The sequence below is a fragment of the Felis catus genome, chromosome A2 (assembly GCF_018350175.1).
Source record: "Felis catus isolate Fca126 chromosome A2, F.catus_Fca126_mat1.0, whole genome shotgun sequence".
NCBI lineage: Eukaryota > Metazoa > Chordata > Mammalia > Carnivora > Felidae > Felis > Felis catus.
In genome coordinates, this window is record NC_058369.1 from 118731567 (window position 1) to 118752811 (window position 21245).

A 21245-nucleotide genomic window follows, 5' to 3' on the forward strand; every position below is an offset into this window, starting at 1 on the left:
TGGGGTCTCCATCGTATCTTCAAGAGGAGGACCTTTTGACGTGTGACCAAAGGCTGGTCACTTCAAGATTCCATTCCAGGCCAGAGAAATGTGCTCCTCTTTCTCAAGATCTGGAACACCAAAAGGACTACACTTCACTTTGGGCATAATCAGTCAGAAAAGCAACTTCTAAATGTACAAGGCAAGGGTTGCGCTCGTACCCCTTCCTTTGTGACCCCCTGCCCCAACCTCAGCTAAAAGATGACCAGGGTAACTACAGTCTTTTCAGTAGTGCATCTTCAGTGCATATGACAACACTGATGAGAATGTTGATCAAATACCTACTAAAATATTACTTCCAAACCCACATGATTCCAGTTTTCTTTACACTTTGGCACATAATTATAACTTTAGGTCACATATTATGAGTCTGGCCGGAGGCTTGGAATCATGCCACTGTTGCTTCTACTATTACTAATTCTCTATTCTTTAGAGATATTTTTATGCTTTGTGCGTCATTCTGTCACATGGAGTATGTTGTAATGAGTATATTTATGAGTCCAGCCATTGGGAGTGGGGACTGATGTATTATGTAGCCTTGCACCTCGTGTGCAGCTGAATTATAACGCAGACCTTAACAGCCAAGAAGTCTGTGTTCAGAGAAAAAAAAAAGAATTTCCAAACATAAACCATGTTCTTGGCACTAGCCTCGAATACTGGACATTCATAACCCACAAATGCCCAGACTATAAATTTGCAAGTTGCATTAATATGGCAGTAAAAGTCACTCTTCTGAAAGCTGCACTTGTAAAATATTTATAAATTCACATGGTTGTTCCTGGCAAATAACTACATCTGTCAGCTCTGTCTTTTTGCTCCCCAAGCAGCGTAGTTGTGTCCTGTGTAATTCACGATATGTTCATAAAAAATTATTTTGGAAAACTCAAGATGGAAGATATTTTGTTCTAGGGGGAAATATGTCTGCTCCTTCAATGGTTTGTGTTACTGTTTGATCTCCTGAGATTTTTTTCTCATCAAGACTTTTTCTCTGAACAAGTTTTCCTTTTATTGGACTTATCTAGTTTCCAAATTAGCAAGCTAACTCCTATGGGGTTGTCTTAAAAATCCCATATTAATATGTGCAACACAGTGGACTTTTTCAGTCCCGAGGTCAATATGTATCAGTGCCATATGATGAAGAAATGTTCTAGGTATATTATTATCTCCCTACAGTATTTAGGAGACATTTATGTAGGGAGATGTCCATATAGACTGTCCAGATAGTTGTTTGTTTGTGTATTTTTGAGATAGGAGAAAAATAAAAAGAGAAGAGACACCAGATTACATTTTCATACAGATGTATGCCATCTAGGGTTATTCTTTTCAGCGTCTTGTTTCTGAAAAACACAGACAAACAAACAAAAAAATGCCCTCTGAAATCACACCTACGAACAGGCTGAGTACTTAACAAAATGGGCTGTTGTATTTACGTTTATATAATTTTTACAGACATCTAGCTTTTCCTTCCCTCTTCTCCAACAAAAGAAAAAAGGATTTAGATTGTTTCTAATTGCAATAGATTTGTTATACAGACAGAAGAGTTAAAGGTGAGATCAAAAATATAAAACACCATGTAATACTATGGTCCTTAACTTTTTCTGGATAACGCATCCCCTTCAGAATCTGGTGAAAACTTTGGGTTCTTTCTACAGAAAAATACATACACAACACACACACCTTTGCATACAAATTCAGATGTTCAGAGACCACCAATACTATTTCATAGACAACCAGAGAGGAAGGAGAAAGAAACCGTGTATCCGAAAATTGGAAGAAAATTATCAGTACCACTAGGCATAGAATTTAACTCTAATCTTTGTAACACGGCAAAAAGGAAAATTCAATGGGTTGTGTAGATCTCAGTGTTTAATAGAGGAATACACACCAGGTTTTCAGGAGACACATTTTAAGAGGAAGTTGTCAGGTAGATGGATCTTTGATTAATAATTAAACATTCAATGAGCAATGTCTTTAACAGCAGTTTTACAAAGGTGTAAACCTATTTTTCACGTGGCCATTTCCACATTGTTCCCTTAATAAATCCTGAGGATATCCTTATTAAATAGTAATTTTTATGAGCGGTTACACCAACTGAGCCTAGGTAATCTGGCTTCTGTATCTGACCTGACATAGCAGAGGGTGATTTTCCTCTAGAGAAAGCTCCAGTATTCATAAGGCACAATGTGTCCGTAGTGGCCTCCCCTGAACTACACCTAGAAACTGCAGCCTCGGCAGGGCCTCTGGGAAACTGTCCAGATTCACCGACCCACGTACCTGGTGGGCCTCCGTGGAAAGAAGGTAACTCTAAGCAAGCAACAGATACGTGAGTTTAAGAGGTAGAACTGAAAACTACAAATAGGTCAGAGTGGGACTGAAGTCTTGTCTGCCGTGATTTCTGCACGTTGTGGGGAACTGTATGGTTCATGTGTTGATCTTTTCTCAGCCAGAAAGCTGTGCCAGTCAGGCATATCACCTGGGAACGGGAGAGAACTGATTTTGGACCAACTCATCCATCACCAAGGAAAAGAGATGCTGGTCAGGGAATTGCAAAGCTAAGGAAGGAAGAGTATTATTAGATCACTAGCTGGAAATGGATTGCCTGATAGTATTGACCCATCAAACACTATTCTGGTGATTAGCAGCCCAAATCATACACATGTACATATAATTTTTTTCAAAGAGATTGCCACCTAAGCTTCCTTAAAGCACTATGGCAGGATGCCTTACCAAGTCAGAAGAGCACAATTTCTTGATCAGATACTTAAGACAGAAAGACCTGGTATCATCTGTGTAAATAAGGTCGGAACAGCTATTGTTTCCCTCCACACATAGAAGGTGGGTTTTGGAGATTTGCTTGGTGGCTTTCAGTCAATTTTGTTCCAACATTTGGGCCTGGAGGGCCTGGGCTGCATGTTCATACCAGTGCTTGGGGCATATTCAGGGGCTAGAAAAGTTTAAGAGCAGCAGCCTTCTCCAGAACTTTCTGTTGAGTGACATCTGGGGTAAATTAAGTTTCTGTTCAGTCTTGGCTTTGGCTACAGATGTGGAGGTGTAAATGTGCTTTCCAGGAACAGTAGATTATATGGTCATGATGTAGACCACTTTTATTAGGAGCTCAAGTACCACATTTCCAGAAATATGAAGAATGACAGCAAGGAAAAAAGCCTTTAGAGCTTAAATTACAACCACATCTAATGAACTCAGAGGTGTTTTTCACTTACCAGGGTATTGCTTTTCAACTCCTGTAGCTTAAATGAATCTAGTGATCATAACAGTAAATATGGGTTCCAGAGGTATCCCAAGAGGTATCATTAGTCACATATTACATCCTTTTCTAATTTGTACACTTTCCATGTTTCAGGGTTTCACAGGACTGCTGAAACCTCCAGAATTTCATGTTTCCCTCAGCAGTCTACAATAACCCTTAGTCTGAATGACATGTATTATTTCCTCAGCAAACATGTGATGTGGGAAGCTTAGTAAAAGATTTATTATAAGAAACGGCTCGATGTTTTATTTCCTCCCTTAATTGAATACATTATTGCTCTGTGTTTAGAAATGCTGTGTTGATGTATTACACCTTGGAACAACTATGCGCATGCCATCTGCGGCAGGAAGGTTTATTAGACTACAAATCAGGATACAGATGGTGGCGGGAAAGCTATGTATGCTAAGTCATGATACATTACAGCACGTTTTAAATCTGTAAACCGTGGTGGTCCAGCAGGTTTTTATTTTTTAAAAAATTAGATGTTGGTACTTATGAAAATGAAGGAACTAGAAACCCTCTCTTTCATCACACAGACGATAGGTAAAGTGATAAGCCGCTGGGGTAGTTGCTATGTCCCTGTAGACGGGAAAAAGGACTAAGTAACTTCAAAAGAAAAATCTCACCTTCTTATCCCTTAATACTAGCTTTAAGATCCATATTTAAAGTCAGCACTCAGAAGCAAATGAGCAGATACATCTTTCGGAAGTGTAAATGATCACATATTTATTGATCCATTTCACAAATTTAAATTTTCATCCATTTATTCAAAGAGCATTTATTGAGTACCTGTTACTTGCTAGGTGATACTGTGCTCTGGGGTTTTATTAAAATGAGACTCACTTGTATTATTTTGATGCAAGAGGAGCTGTTGTTCCAACTATTTCAAGTTCAGTCCTAATAATGGACAAGCTGCCTCCAGAAAGTTTACAAGAATATACCAACTACTTCACTGGTCAAAAGGATTAACAGGCTAGAGCTTGGCCAGGGCAGCCGCCAGAATTGCTTTCCTGAGAGATGATGTGATTCTCTTCCATTAGATTCTCAAAAATATAACTCAGTTGTATCAATCTTAAATAAATAAAATCCAGGATGCTCACACTTGCAAGAGGGATTCGTGTTCTGCAGATCAATTGATCTTCTGCACGCTTCTTAAAGTATCTGGGGGAAGCATTAACAACACTTTGTTCTGATCTACTTGCCGGTCATCCAAGGCTCTTCCAGCTCTCCATAAATACATTTGCGTTTTATTCATCATGTTTATTCTGTAATAAAGACCTAACATTACTGGCATTTACAACTGGGAGGCTGAAGACTTTTAAAAATTAGATGACAGGGGTGCCTGGGTGGCTCGGTCAGTTAAGCTTCCAACTTCGGCTCAGGTCATGATCTCACGGTTTGTGGGTTCGAGCCCCGCGTCGGACTCCATGCTGACAGCTCAGAACCTGGAGCCTGCTTTGGATTCTGTGTCTCCCTCTCTCTGTCCCTCCCCTGCTTGCCCCCCCCCTCAAAAATAAATAAACGTTTAAAAAAAATGTTAATGAGATTATATATGCCCTTTAAGTAGGGTATAGATTTTCAAAACAAAGTGGTCTTTTTTTCCCCTGGAAATATTCAGAAGAGAGTTTGCCTTTGGTTGGGCAGCACGGGCAAATGCAACAATTCCAGAGACCACTATAAAAACGCACATGTCACCACCACAAAAAGGAGAACATCTTACTTTCTCTTAAGCAGAGTTAAACGGGTGATTATTACTAACCATCTATTACATTTGAATAACAGTTAAGTTTCATGGCACTGTCACATGCAGTGTCTCATTTGTCACAAAGGAGGGTATGTATTCATCCATTCCTCAAACTTTCATGAATGCCTACTAGGTGCCAGGCATCTGACTCTGTACTAGGGACACTATGGTGAATAAGACACATTCTCAGCAAGCTTACTTTCTGGTTGAAGAGTAAGATATAAGCCATTAGATCGTTCTAACATGTTATAAAGCAGATATGATGAAGTATTGAAACAACACGAGCTAGCTTCATTTTACAGAAAAACAAACTGTACGGTACTAATGTTAACAGTCTAGGATAGTTTTAAAAGTTAAATGAGAAATTGTATGTACCTAACACAATGCCAGCCCATAGTAAGCACTCCATAAATATTATTGCTAAAGAGGTAGCATGAGTAACAGGAGCATGGCCTCTGTCAAACTTTTTGTCTTGAATCCTGGCTCTGACACCTCTTAGTTGTGTGGCCTTGGGAGAGTAATAGAATCAATCTAGGTCTCAGTTTCCCCAGGACTAAGATGAGAATACCAAGTGTACCATTTACTAGGGTTGTTGTTGTGAGGATTAATTTGACGTACATGCTCAAAAAATGGTATGCATAGTAAAGATCAAAGCTGGGAGGAGGTCTGAAAACTTTCAACCACACCAAACCCCTAGTTGCCTTCTCACAAAATAAAGATATTATGAGCGTAAAGATCGACAGGCCCTTAAGTTTTACTATGGCAGAGGAGAGCCTCCTGCAAAGAGTTCAAGATGGGAGAAGGCAGCAAAGGATATTTAGCATCTTGGGGATTTAGGGAAAAACTGTCCCAAAAGAGAGAGAGAGCATGGCACTAGTAAGGGTTGGGTAATGGGACTTGGGTGGGAGTCAGAGTGGACACAACAGAGAGAAATGGCTTTAAGAAGAGAGGAGGGATATGTCATCCACACATCTTGTATTCTTCTGGCACTAGGTGAGAAACAATCTTTCTAATATGTCTGATCCATATTTTGTAAGTGAGGACATTATTTTTTATTAAATAACTCCTAAAATGTTATGAATGGAACTTAACAAGTAAGAGTATCCAAAATACACCAATAATGACCTTTGAAGATATCTGATAGAAATATGGGCTCTTTGGGGCGCCTGGATTCTCAGTCAGTTAAGTGTCTGACCCTTCATTTGGGTTCAGGTCACGATCTCACCTTCATGAGATTGAGCCCCATGTTGGACTCTGCACTGACAGCACAGAGCCTGCCTGGGATTCTCTGTCTCCCTGTCTCTGCTACTTTCCTCGCCTTCCCCCAAAATAAACAAATACACTTAAAAAAAAGAAATATAGGGGTGCGTGGGTGGTTCAGTCAATTAAGCCTCTGACTTTGACTTTGGCTCAGGTCCTGATCTCACAGTTTGGGAGTTTGAGCCCTATATCAGGCTCTCTGCTGTCAGTGCAGAGCCCTCTTTGAATCATCTGTCCCCTTCTCTCTCTGCTCCTCCTCCACTCGCGCTCTCTCAAAAATAAGTAAACATTAAATATATACATATATACACACATATATATATACACATATATATACACATATATACACATATATATACACATATATGTATACACATATATATGTATATGTGTATACATATATGTGTGTATGTGTATACATATACGTATATGTATGTACAAGTATACATATATATACATATGTATATATAGTGTGTGTGTGTATATATACATATATACACATATACATACATATACATACATATATATGTGTATATATATATATGTGTATATACACACACATATACATACATATACATACATACATATGTGTATATATGTATATATATGTATATATACACATATACATACATATATATGTGTATATATGTATATATATGTATATATACACACACACTATATATACATATATATATATGTATACTTGTACATACATATACGTATATGTATACACATACACACATATATGTATACACATATACATATATATGTGTATATATATGTGTATATATATGTGTATATATATGTGTATATATGTGTATATATATGTGTATACATATGTGTATACATACATATATATGTGTATATATGTATATACATACATATATATGTGTATATATGTATATATATGTATATATACACACACACTATATATACATATGTATATATATGTATACTTGTACATACATATACGTATATGTATACACATACACACATATATGTATACACATATACATATATATGTGTATATATATGTGTATATATATGTGTATATATGTGTATACATATGTGTATACATATGTGTATACATACATATATATGTGTATATATGTATATACATACATATATATGTGTATATATGTATATATATGTATATATACACACACACTATATATACATATGTATATATATGTATACTTGTACATACATATACGTATATGTATACACATACACACATATATGTATACACATATACATATATATGTGTATATATATGTGTATATATGTGTATATATATGTGTATATATATGTGTATACATACATATATGTGTGTATATATGTATATACATACATATATATGTGTATATATGTATATATATGTATGTGTATATATGTACATATATATATTCTTTTCTCCCATTTGGATTCCCACAAGGAAATTGTTGTACATGAAATAGAAGCAAATGTTACTCCATAATATGTGTCATGATACCGAGAGGGTTTTCATATTTGCTACTTTTTTCTTTTTTTTTTTAAGCAAAAAGTGATTTAAATTTCTTTCTGTACATAATGGAAAAGAAGTGGCTGAAAATAAAGCCCATATATGGTCCTGAAAGTAAACATGACCCAAAAACAGAAATAGTAAGAACAACAGTAACATAACTAAGAGAATCCCGTTGTCTCCTATGATAACCCCCCCCCCCCCAAAGAATCTTACCATGTTATTTTTCAAATACGTCTTCTCTTGGTCACTGAACAACAAAGAATCATGGAGTTTGGGGGCTGAAAGGGAAGTTCAAATAGTTTAATCCAATCCCCTATTTTAGAGTTGACAAAACTAAGGCCTTTAGGGGCGCCTGGGTGGCGCAGTCGGTTAAGCGCCGACTTCAGCCAGGTCACGATCTCGCGGTCCGTGGGTTCGAGCCCCACATCAGGCTCTGGGCTGATGGCTCAGAGCCTGGAGCCTGTTTCCAATTCTGTGTCTCCCTCTCTCTCTGCCCCTCCCCCATTCATGCTCTGTCTCTCTCTGTCCCAAAAATAAATAAAAAACGTTGAAAAAAAAATTTTTTTTAAAAACTAAGGCCTTTCAGCAATTACTGACCTGACAGTATTTAACAGCCTGATATACTAAGGGCATTTTTCTGTCTGAACTCAATGATAACTGCAAACTTGTACTGGACATTTAGAATGGGTCAAGCTCTGGTTGTTCTACATGTACTATTTCTGTCTTCCCTCGAAATAACCCTGTTAAAAAAAAAAAAGTCCTATTGTGAGAAAAGTCCATTTTGCCAAGGAGATAGGCGCCTTAGAGAGGTTATTTAGCTCACCCTACGCCATCCAGCTAAAAGAGCCAGAAATTAATAAAAACTCTAGGTCTGCGTGAAATCCAAGTCCAAGTCCTTAATTATTAATATTGTCTGTGGTGACTCTGTGGAAAGGATGCTTGGGCTCTAGTGCCAACTTTATTAATAAATAGATTTTTTTAATTTATTAAAAAAATTTTTATTAAATTAATTTTTTATTAAAAAATAAATTTAATTTCTCTCTGCTTCTCAAGTTCCTGATACTAGAAAGAGGAATCATTTTCATCCTGTCTGTCCCACAGGATAATTGTGTGGGCAAGATGAGATGATACTTATTACAGTTATTTTTTTATTTGTTTGTTTTTGTTTTTTAGTGACCTATACCTCCAACACGGGACTTGAACTCATGATCCCAAGATCAGGAGTTGCATCTCTACCAACTGAGCCAGCTAGGCACTCCCATATTACAGTTATTTTTAAAGTATTTTATAAATGTAAGGAGCTGTCTAAAGCTGGAGAATAAAACAGCAGGGTACAAAGAGCCACTTCTTTCTCTACAAGCAAGAAGGTATATGGCCGGGTTAAGAGGAGAAAATCAATCCATTTGCTTGTTAACATTTGTACGCACACAGTTAGCATGGAAATGCCAGCTGTGCCCCCAGTATAAAAGCTGTTGTCAAGTGTGGACAGGGAGCTTGGTTTTCTGGAATAACGAAGCTACTTCACAACAAGAGTTCAGAATTGGGCCTCAGTTCCTCCACAAGGCAAATGGCACACATTCACACACGTCACCCAGTTTCCCTACAGTAGTGTTTCTCAACCTCAGCAGTACTGATATTTGGGGCCAGTTACTTCTCTGTCGTGGGGGGCTGTCCAGTGCATGGCAGGATGTTTAGCACCAACCCTGACATACCCCACACTCAGTGCGATAGCACCCCCACAAACAAATTGTGACAATCAAAAGTATCTTCAGATATTGCCAAGTTTCCCCACCACTGCACTAGAATATGATTTTAAAGTAACTAATGAATGTGAACTGAGGGAATGAAGGAACGAAGCACGTTGTTTTAAATACTAAGAAATAATAAAGGGGAAAAATGTGCCCCAAATAGCACATTATCAACTTCCAAGGTGAAACCGGTTAGTACAAAATTACACAGCAACAAAATTATAAACAGAGATCTGAGGAGAAAAAAGGAAAAGGGGACCCCAACAAAAAAGTAGTGACTTCCACTGGATGAAAGCAAATGTGGGGTTTTAAGCAAATTTATTGAGGTGTGATTAACACACTGTACAACTTTCCCACTTAAAATATGCAGTTCAGGGGCACTTGGGTGGTTCAGTTGGTTAAGCGTCAACTCTTAATGTCAGCTCGGGTCATGATCTCACACGTGGGAGATCCAGCCCCGCGTCCGGCTCCGTGCTAGGCATGGAGCCTGCTTGAGATTCCCTCTCTCCCTCTCTCTCTCTGCTCCCTCCCCTACTCACACACGCATGCACATACACACTCTCTCAAAAATTATATATATACATATATAATTCAATGGGGCGTGCCTGGCTGGCTCAGTGGGAAGTGCATGTGACTCTTGATCTCAGCATCATGGGTTCCAACCCCACACTGGGTATAGAGATTACTCAAATGAATAAACAGGTAAAAGCTATAAAATATACAATTCAATGATTTTTAGTATATTCATAGAGCTGTAAAACCATCACCACAACCCAATTTTAGAACAGTTTCAGAGAATGAAGGGATTTTAACCTGTGATTAAAATGCTGCCAGTTTAATGTACTAGAGATTAACGGAGGTCTCTTCTCCAGAAGTGAACATCCTAACCAGCAATCACCAAATGACTGAGTAAAACATGACTATATTTCACTCTTTGAGTGGCCAGCTTCCTGTCAAAGGATATGTACACCCTCTCTCCTCTTTCAGGACCTCTCTAATATTATTGGTCATGTTGTAGGCCGATTTATTACATTTGAGAACATTTGAAGCAAAAAGTGCTTCAATTAAAACCCTTTATATATAATTATGAATCTCTGCTGTGCATCACTCTCACTAAGATGATTCATAACTATGTAGCATGTCTAGGCCAGTTCAGATCCTTGTCAGTAATAGTAGGATTCTTTTAATGGCCATGCTCCAATAGATAACACTTCGACAAAGGCATTGATTGTTTGTTCTGTTAGCTACTGAACCAGTCTTTGCATACATGGATGCATAAGCATGCAAAATGGAAATTTTTATTCTAAGTTATGGGCTATACTTTGCATATAGAACAAAAGTTGTTAAAAATATATGTGGGAGGGGCACCTGGGTGGCTCAGTCAGATTAAGGGTCAGACTTCCGCTCAGGTCATGATCTCACGGCTTGTGGGTTCCAGCCCCATATCAGACTCTGTGCTGACAACTCAGAGCCTGGAGCTTGCTTCGGATTCTGTGTCTCCCTCTCTCCCTGCTCCTCGCCCACTCGTGCTCTGTCTCTCTCTCTCTCTGTCTCAAAAATAAACATTAAAAAATAAACACACACACACACACACACGTAACTCCAATGTGTTTTCTCCAGGAAGAAAATTAATCTGTGAAGAAAGGTCTAATTTAAAATTGTATAGAAAAGGCAAATACATAACCTCTCATATGCTCTCACTCCTGTTCCCCAACCCACCCTATCCCAATCCCCTCATTAACAAAAAGTTGTCACAGTTCTTTAACATGTTGGAATAAGAATGGTATTTCAACAAAAGATGAAATACTACGGGGCGCCTGGGTGGCGCAGTCGGTTAAGCGTCCGACTTCAACCAGGTCATGATCTCGCGGTCTGTGAGTTCGAGCCCTGCGTCGGGCTCTGGGCTGATGGCTCAGAGCCTGGAGCCTGTTTCCGATTCTGTGTCTCCCTCTCTCTCTGCCCCTCCCCCGTTCATGCTCTGTCTCTCTCTGTCCCAAAAAAATAAATAAACGTTGAAAAAAAATTTTAGAAATACTAAGAAATTTCCTTAAAAAAAAAAAACAAAAAATAGGTTATACGTTTATCCCTGAATCAATAAGTCAGCAAAAACAGGAACATATTTGATCTGGCAAAACCTCCTGTGCTTTTAGATTCGATGAAAATGGAAAAGGAAAAAAGAATTTCTCCCATATTCCTTATGCATAACAAGAGCACATATTAAATGATGTTTAGATATGATGGTGACAGAATGTTTAGGTTCATTCATTGCTTGGCATTGGAAGGGCAGTGCCCTGGAGTCTTCCCCCAGTTCAATCTTAAATAAACAGCAGTCCTTTTAGTTTTCAGTGTACCGACTTGGCTCAAACCATGCCATGAATTACTTTTGTATGAGGACTGCCACAAAAAAAAATTGCTACAGAATGCTCCACTGGCAGCTGGGGCCAGTACAAGCTAATGCAAGCAAGTTATGCAAGTTAAAATAAACAGCAGAGAATTGGGTGTGAAAAAATATTAATCAGGTATGTCCATCTGACCGCTTTAACTTTTAAAACATCTGTGGCACGAAGCCAGTTCTTGTCAAGGTCACTTACTGTTCCAAAAAAGCTTTTCAGCTTCAACAGAAATATCCAAGAAACAAAATGAAGGCAAAAAATAACATTCAAATACTGTAGGTGTGTTTCATTTTATGCCACTTGTAAGAGGTGGGGTTTTCAGCCTATCATGAGATTCCCAGATCTTTATTCCTCTCTAGAGGCACTGTTCGGATAAGTTCAAGGGCTTCAGACAAAGGAGACATTTAGAAAATGAATGATCACCCATACCATCAACATGTCCCTGAGAGCTGAGGGGACCGTTGTTGGAGGAAGTCACAAGAACCCATTTGTCCCCCCCAGACAGTTGCCCCACCAGCATTCCTCAGAATGGAAAGATTCTCCTATTAGCATTATTAAATTGGGGTGTTCTGTCTTCAGAAAGCCCTTGTTAAGTATACATATGCCATCTATAAGGATTAACACTGCGTGCTAGATTTCGATCAGCCCTTTCGATCTCCATTTCACTCACCTTCTATTTCGAGAGATTAGATAAGCTAAATGCATTTACTCAGAGCACAGATGCTGGAGTCAAAACTTAGCCCCATCGCTTGCTAGTTACATGACTCTGGTCAGTGTACTAGCCTTTTCTACGACATTGTGAAAAATACCATAAAAGCGACAGACCCAGAAACTGAGCCCATCGGAAGCGGAAAAAACGAGATGGTGTGGGCTGGCGGATCCTAACCAGGGAATTGGGGCAGTCCACAGCTTCTGGGTGTTTGTGGCCCCAGGCTAGGAAGGTCAACTCGTAGTTTCTCAACTACAAAAGAAGACTGATACTAATAGTACCCACTACAAAGGAGGGCTTTTAGGGGGATTAGATGAGATAAAGAATATAAAGTGCTCAGCACATGCCTGGCACTCAAAAAAAGCCTGACAGATGTTAGCTATTTTTTTCCTTAGGTCCTTAAGAGGCTCCGGCAGCAGAGAGAAAGAATGAAAAAAGAGGTAGGAGACCACCCAAGGCACAAGCGGGGTGTGTACTGGCTAAAGAATCCTTTATCTTTAATTTACAGTGAGAGTGAGAAGAGCCAAGTAGGACTCTGCAGTTGAAGCACCACAGCACACGATTAGGCAGGGACACCCTTCTAGGGTAACTTGGCAGTGTTCGGCGATCCTGTTGCACTAAGTGTTGCACTAAGTGAGCCCCCCCATCCCCAAGCTGGGTATATGGCCACTTTTGTTTGGGGGGGATTTTTTTAAGTTTATTTTTTGAGAGAGAGAGAGAGAGAGAGAGAGAGAGGATAGGGGAGTAGAAAGAGGGAGAGGGATGGTGGTGCTGTCGGTGCAGAGCCAGACACGGGGCTCAATCACACGAGCTTCTCATGCACTGAACCATGAGATGGTGACCGGAGCCAAAAGCAAGAGTTGGACGCCGCTCGGGCACTCCCAGCCACTTTTGGATCCACTGGTATATGGGCCAGACGCTGAGCCTGCGTCTAAGCTGTAACTGTCTCTCTCGTCTCTGGTAACAAAACTCTTACATGCGGGTTATTGGCAAAGATTCCTTGATTTCAGGAAGGTTAGGCCCCGACCTCAGCCGCAAGGAATGAGCTGAAATTGCCTGAATCAGTCATAGTAACCTCCTTCCCTTCTTAAGGGATTGGCCAGAGAGTGGGCACATGACATCCTGGCCAACGAGGCATAGGGTAAGTCCACTAGGGAAGGCTCATTTCCTAAAGAAAAAGATAAGACTTCACAGAAGAATCTTCACAGAAGAATCTCCACCTGTCCTCTTGCTTTCCGTCCTGAAGGTGGATGTGGTGGCTAGAGACACGGCAGCCATATTCTGGCCACGAAAATGACAAGGAAGTTGGCCCTAGAGTCATTAGATCAACGCAGGCAAGTGCCTACCTCCAGACTTCCTGTTGTAGACGAAATAGGAAATGCCATCTACAGATGGGTTTTCTATTTCTTATGGTCAAATGCATTCCCACACAGCGCTTATTTCTTACCCCTGCCTGAACCATCTGAAAGATAGTTTTTCTTACCTGGCTTTATTTGAACAAAGATTTTAATAATCAACCAGAAGAAACCAGTCTGTTGATCCACTGCCCTATATAAAAGGAAACAATCATGTCCTGTAATAAGAATTTTGCATCCACCTTGTTTACAATTTGAAAACATAGGTTGAGCAGAAAGACAAAAACCAAGTGGTCTGTTACTTACTTGTTTCCCATCTCTCCCTGTATAGCAATTAGCTTCAAAGAGACACAAAGGGATGCTATTTCATTATTTTTGACAGAACCAAATATGTAATGCAAAAAATATGCTAAAATTTTACAATGATTTGGGTTCCTTGAGCAGGAGTGGGATGAGCCACTTGTGTAATGGTCCCTTCTCTGTGTCACCTGCCACCACTCTAACCTGATGCTTTCTCTGACATCAATGGCCAGAAGCAATGATTGCCATTATTATTCTAATGACTTACAAATGGATGCCCTTTAACAATATTTCTGAGTGCTTTCGCGTGTATTGTGTCCCTGAAGGCTCACAACCCTGCCCTTTACCAACTATATCATCCCCATAAAAGGTACTATAAAACTTCTAAGGAAGGGGATCCTCATTTTAGAGGAGAGATGTCATTTTCTTGCTCCCCTAAGTCTATCTTTGCTACAGGAACTAATGATATACTATCTACTCAGCACCACTGCACTCCTCAACCAATCATGCGAAATATCATGTGAAAATGACATGCCCACATATGGCCCTCTGGTCTTTCATCCTTATGTGGGTTTTTTCCCCCCTGTGATCAGATATGATGTCTGAATCTCAGACTGGAACAAGAGTTCTATCCAAACCTTGGCCTTCCTTCACCAATCTCCTAAGCCCATAGACTGAATTTCTGTTCTAAACTGGATTGATCCTCTATTAGAACATGAATGATATAAAGCCAGGGAAGTTATTACTATTTTATTGAGTTATCCTTAGCACATAAAACAGATTCTGGTTGATTCCCAGCAGCCGCTTCATAAATATTTGTTAAATGAATGAATGATTCTAGAGATTTCTGCTACTGTGCCCTAATCACCAGATCAGACCTGTCTGGGGTACTAACATCCACGTAGGCCCATTTTTACTTTCCTTATCTCTTTAAATGACACAATATGGACTGTTGGACACCCCCTCAACACTGGCCTTCTATTTCTACCTTCTTGCCTTTTCCATGCAGGAGAGGTCTCAGGATACAGAGCTCTCAGTTGAACCTGCCTAAAATACACCTTGATAAAAGAGACCTTAGAGAAATTATCACACCATAAAAGGGCAGAAGGCCTCAAAAAAAGGATAGAACAGTGAAAGTAAACCTTGTCCCTTTCATTTCTCCAAGCGGTCAAAAAGTAGCCCCATGAAAAGATGATCAATATCATTAGCTACCAAGAAAATGCAAATCAGGAACTCAGTGAGATACCACTTCACACCCACTAGGATGACAATCAAAAAGGCCAAAAATATCAAGTGTTGATGAGGAAGTGGAGAAATAATGGTAGCCCTTTAAACAATGATTTGGCAGTTCTTGAAATGCTAAACATAGACTTACCATATGACCCAGCAACCCCATTCCTAGGTACACACCCAAAAGAAATGAAAACATATGTCCACATAAACTACACAAATGTGTGTAGCACCATTATCCGTATTTGTCAAAAAGTGAAAGCAACACAAGTGTCCCTCAACTGATGAAGGCATACACAAAATGTGGTTAACGCACAAATAGAATGTTACTCAGCAACAGAAAGGAATGAAGGAGGATTCTGGGAATGTGACAGAGTAGGAAACACCAGAAATCTGTCCTCCTACCTAGACAACAGTTACACTGGCAGAATCTGCCTGATATAACTATTTTGGAATGTTGGAATCTACTGAAGGCGTGCAACTTCCCCAGTTGAGGAAGACTAGAATTGGTTGATTGGTAAATTGCAGTTAATTTCAATTTCAGCTCTTATCACATAGTACCTACTCATCACCCACTGGCAGGTAGCTGTGCCTATGTTACTGGAGCAGCTTGCCCACAGCTTGTAGGATTCAGGGATCTGTGCTCTAATCACAGAGGTGCAAACAAAAAGGTGGTGACCACTGTTGTTGCACCTCTCCCAAATGTTGCAAGCCCCTCCCCCTTTGGCCGAAGTGACTTCCCAGGGGATTTAAAGGGTCAATGCCTTTACCCCCATTTTTCTCTTTTCCCATTTTGGAAACCAAACATCAAAGAGTAGGACATTCAACAGCAACTTCACATATGAGGAAAATTAGAAAATCACCATGCATGCCCAAGGGCAGGCATAGACTCAGAAACGACCTGAACAGACCTTAAGTTTACACTCAGTCTGCTCCTTGGCACAGAGACAGCCTACAATTATAATACAACAAAACAAAAACAACAACAATTTAATAACACCAGCAAACCCTGAAAAAAGGGGAGAATCTGATTTCTAGAATTATCACATTATTGGATATAAATGTCCAGTTTTCAACAAAAAAATCACAAGGCATAAGAAACAAGAAAGTATGGACCATTCAAAGGAAAAAAAACTAAAATAAGAGAAACTATCCTTGAAAAATGGTGGATCTACTAGACAAAGACTTTAAAACAACTATTTTAAAGATGCCCAAAGAACTAAAGGAAGAGATGGAGAAAACCAAGAAAATAATGTATGAACAAAATGGAAACATTAATAAAAATGTAGAAAACCTAAAAGAAACCCAAAAGAAATTTTGGTACTGAAGAGTACAATAACTGAAATGAAAATTTCTCTAGAGGGATTCGACATCAGATTTGAGTAAACAGAAGAATCAGTAAACTTGAAGACAGAACAATGGGAATTATAAAATCTGAAGAAGAGTAAGAAAAAATACTGAAGAAAAGTGAAGAGTCCTGTGAGGCACAGATATGTTGTGGGAGTTCCAGAAGGAGAGAGAAAGTGACAGAAAGGATATTTGAAGAAACCATGGCTAAAAACTTTCCAGCTTTGATGAAAGACATAAATTAAACTTCTGAGAATCTCAAAAAACTCCAAGTAGGATCAACTCAATAAGAGCCACACTGAGACACATTAAAATCAAACATCCAAAGACAAAGAATTTTAAAAGCAGCAAGAGAGAAGCAACTCATCACGTACAAGGGATTCTCAGTAAGATTATAAGATTTTTCATCAGAAACTCTGGAGGCCAGAAGGAAGTGAGCTAATATGTTCAAAGCGCTAACAGAATAAAACTGTCAACCAAGAATCCTATATTTGGCAAAACTGTCCTTCAGAAGTGAGGGAGAAATTAAGACATCTCCCGATAAACAAAGGCTGAGGAAGTTTGTTACCACTATACGTGTCCTGCAGGAAATGCTAAAGAGAGTTCTGCAGGTGGAAACGAAAAGACACTAGATGGTAACTCAGAGCTGCATGAAGAAATAAAGATCTCAGGAAAAATAAACACGTGGGCAATTTTACAAAAGCTAGTTTTATTGTAACAATGGTGTGTAAATCCATTTTTTGCTTTCTACACAATCTAAGAAAATTGTACATTAAAAAAATTAGTCTAAAAGCTACTATTATTGTAACTTTAATTGGTAATTCCACATTTCTTTTTCTATATAATTCAGGAGAGTAGTGCATTTAAAAATTATGAATTTATGGTTTGGGTCACAAAATGTACAAAGATAATTTTGTGACATTAACAACTGAAAGGAGTGGGGACAGACCTGTTAAAGGAGCAGAGATTTTGTAAATTATTTGTATTATTTTTATTTTTAAGTTTATGTATTCTGAGAGAGACTGAGGGAGTGCAAGTAGGGGAGGGACAGATAGAGACGAGAGGGAGAATCCCAAGCAGGCTCTGCACATGCACTAAGAGAAACTAAGAGATCATGATCTGAGCTGAAGTCAAGGGTCAGACGGTTAACTGACTGAGCCACCCAGGCACCCCGAAATTTTGTAAATTATTGAAGTGAAGCTGGTATTAGTTCAAATGAGACTGTTATAAATTTCAGACATTACATGTAATCCCCACGGTTACCACAAAGAAAACAGCAAAAGAATATACACAGAAGGAAATGAAAAAGAGATTTAAACATTTTGCTACAAAAAAAATCAACTAAACACAAAAGAAGACAGTAATACAGGAAATGAGGGACACAAAAGGCTATAAACTATGTAGAAAACAAATAGCAAAATGACAGAAGTCCCTCCGTTTCAGTAATTACTTTAAATATAAATAAACTCTCAAATCAAAAGACAGAAATTGGCAGAATAGAAAAAAAAAATAAAAGACATGATCCAGGTATAGTCTGTCTACAAGACGCAATAGAGTTATTGTTTAATGAGTATAGTGTTCCGGTTTTGCAAAATGAAAAGAGTTCTGGAGATGGATGGTGGTGAGGGTTGCTCAACAATATGAATGTACTTAATACCTTTGAAATGTACACTTAAAAATGGTTAGGTTAGGGGCGCCTGGGTGGCGCAGTCGGTTAAGCGTCCGACTTCAGCCAGGTCACGATCTTGCGGTCCATGAGTTCGAGCCCCGCGTCAGGCTCTGGGCTGATGGCTCGGAGCCTGGAGCCTGTTTCCGATTCTGTGTCTCCCTCTCTCTCTGCCCCTCCCCCGTTCATGCTCTGTCTCTCTCTGTCCCAAAAATAAATAAACGTTGAAAAAAAAAATTTTTTAAAAATGGTTAGGATATTAAATTTTATGTTATGTGTATTTTACCACAAGAAAATAATTGGGGGGAATGAAGGAACGAAGGAATGACAAATAATAATGCAACACGAATAAACCCTAAAAACACTATACTAAGTGAAAAAAGTCAGACACAAAAAAACCACAGCTTATGTGATTCTGTTCGTATGAAATGTCCAGGATAGGCAAATCCATAGTGACAGAAAATAAATTAGGGGCTGCCAGGGGCCAGAAGGAGGAGGAATAGCAAATGACTAATGGGCACAAGGTTTCTTCTGGGGGTAACGAAAATGTTCTAAAAGTAGATAGTGGCGATAGTTGCACAACGCTGGGAATATACCAAAGACCTCTAAGTGTACATTTTAATGAATCTTACGGTACGTGAATTGTAGCTCAACAAAGCTGTTACGTTAAAACAAACTAACTAACGACCACAAACCTTCCCCTTTACAACGTTTTCAGGGCTAGAAGACGAATTTAAGATGGGGCTGCGATGAAAACGTCTCCCCCCCCCCATCCCCCTACCCCCCCCCCCTCCCGTGGTCTCCCACTGCTCAATCACTCTGTCACTGCTGCCCCCAGGCACTCACCTGCTCCATCAGCACACAGAAACAGTAACAGGTAGAAGCAGGAGAAAATCACTGTACCAAGCCCCCACTCCCGGAGCCAAAAAAAGTGAGAGATAAACTCTGCCCCCCAGAACTTCTGCCTCTGCCTTACTTTGTCTAGGGCAGCATTCTGCTCCTAAATTATGATAACGCCAACAGGAAGTGTAAGATTTTTTATCTTCTCTATGACCTAAACGAAAAAATTGTTCATTTGACCTTTAATATACTCTTACAGATAATGGCAATCTGAATTATGAATATTTAACTTTCTCCCCATTTAAACCACATCCTGCTTCCATTTTTTCCCTCTTCTTGCTTGCTAAACAAGGAAAATTGCTTTCCTGCAAAATATAAATAAATATCATTGCAATGTTCCCTGGATATTCTTTCGCAGCCAGTATGTCCTCCATCTTTACTTTTCAACAACTAATCCTCAGTCTAAAAGGGGCAAACAAGATAATCCCTTATTTAAATGATCAATGGAAGGGAATTAGTACGGCAAAGCAGACAACTCTCACAACTCTATCACTCAGAACCTACAGAATTCTTTTTCTTTTTTTTTTTTTTAATGTTTATTTATTTTTGAGAGAGAGAGAGAGAGAGAGAGACAGAGCACAAGTGGGGGAGGGGCAGAGACAGAGGAAGACACAGAATCCGAAGCAGCCTCCAGGCTCTGAACTGTCATCACAGAGCCCAACACAGGGCTTGAACCCACAAACCGCGAGATCACGACCGGAGCTGAAGTCAGACGATCAACCGACTGAGCCACCCAGAACCTACAGAATTTTTAAAACAGTACTTCAGAAGTAGAGATGCATTAATATTTTAGAGGCAAGTTTTTCCGCCTCTCTTAGGCTTCTGGCATCACATATCCATTGTTGGGCCTTACTGCGTGCCGGGCACTGTGCAGACACTTCACAATTGTCTTCTTTCATTCTCATTACAATTCTTGTGTCTGTCAACTCGGGAGACTTCCAGTTTGGGACAAGGACCAAGAGTGAAAAAAAAAGAGGGTGGTCAACTGGGGAACTGAGTCAAGGGTGCCTGCTCCAAAATCCCTTCCTTTCAGTTTGTTACACTCCCTGAAATTCCACAATTAGATTTTGAAGGCTTTTCTGTCTGGTTTTAGAAAGTGGAGCCTCCTTAACCCATAATCAAGCAAGACCTCGGTGTCAGAGATTCCGGGAGCTCAGACTTAAAACCAGGGGACCAAGCACAAGCAGGTGAGACCAGAGAACACAATGCGGAATCTAGCGGTTCAACCCAGGAGGCTGCCCCACGTGAGGAGGATCATTGGTCACAACTCCTATTTCTCAGGACACCCTAGCAGGCCCGCATTCTACAACGATGCAGGGTGGTTTTCAGAGTCCCCGTCTTCCTAGCTAGGTCATCTACCTCCTATTTTAGTGCTTCTGAAAAAAGACTGTTGTTTTTTTTTGTTTTTAATATTTATTTATTTTGGGGAGAGTGCAAGCGAAGGAGGGGCCAGGAGACCAGGGCAGGGAATCTGAAGCAGGCTCTGTGTTGACAGGCTGACAGCAGCGAGCCAGATGAGAAGCTTGAATTCACAAACCCCAAGACCTTGACCTGAGCTGAAGTCAGGACTCTCAACTGATGGAGCCACCCAGGTGCCCCCAAAAGATTGGTTTTTTAAAATTCTGTCCACCTCCTACTGAGAATCAGAATGCTTAAGTGACGTGCCCAATACCATAGAGTAAGTCATTAGAACCAGGATTTGAACCCTCACAAAGTTGGTGTTCTTAATTACTACCCACTCTTTTTCCCCACTACACTAATAAAACCCCAAGCAGAGTCCAG

The 21245-nt window shown here is 39.6% G+C and overlaps 1 long non-coding RNA gene across 1 annotated transcript in view; it reads right to left on the reverse strand.

Annotated features, from left to right (window-relative positions):
• Positions 1-1887: 1887 nt before the first annotated feature.
• The window catches only part of LOC102901262, a 126275-nt gene continuing 106917 nt past the window's right edge, over positions 1888-21245 (reverse strand). The window contains exons 4-5 of the long non-coding RNA XR_006594300.1: positions 8029-8093; positions 1888-4572 (exon numbers count right to left, since the gene is read on the reverse strand). This is a non-coding gene — a long non-coding RNA (uncharacterized LOC102901262). The remainder of the gene's footprint in view (positions 4573-8028; positions 8094-21245) is intronic.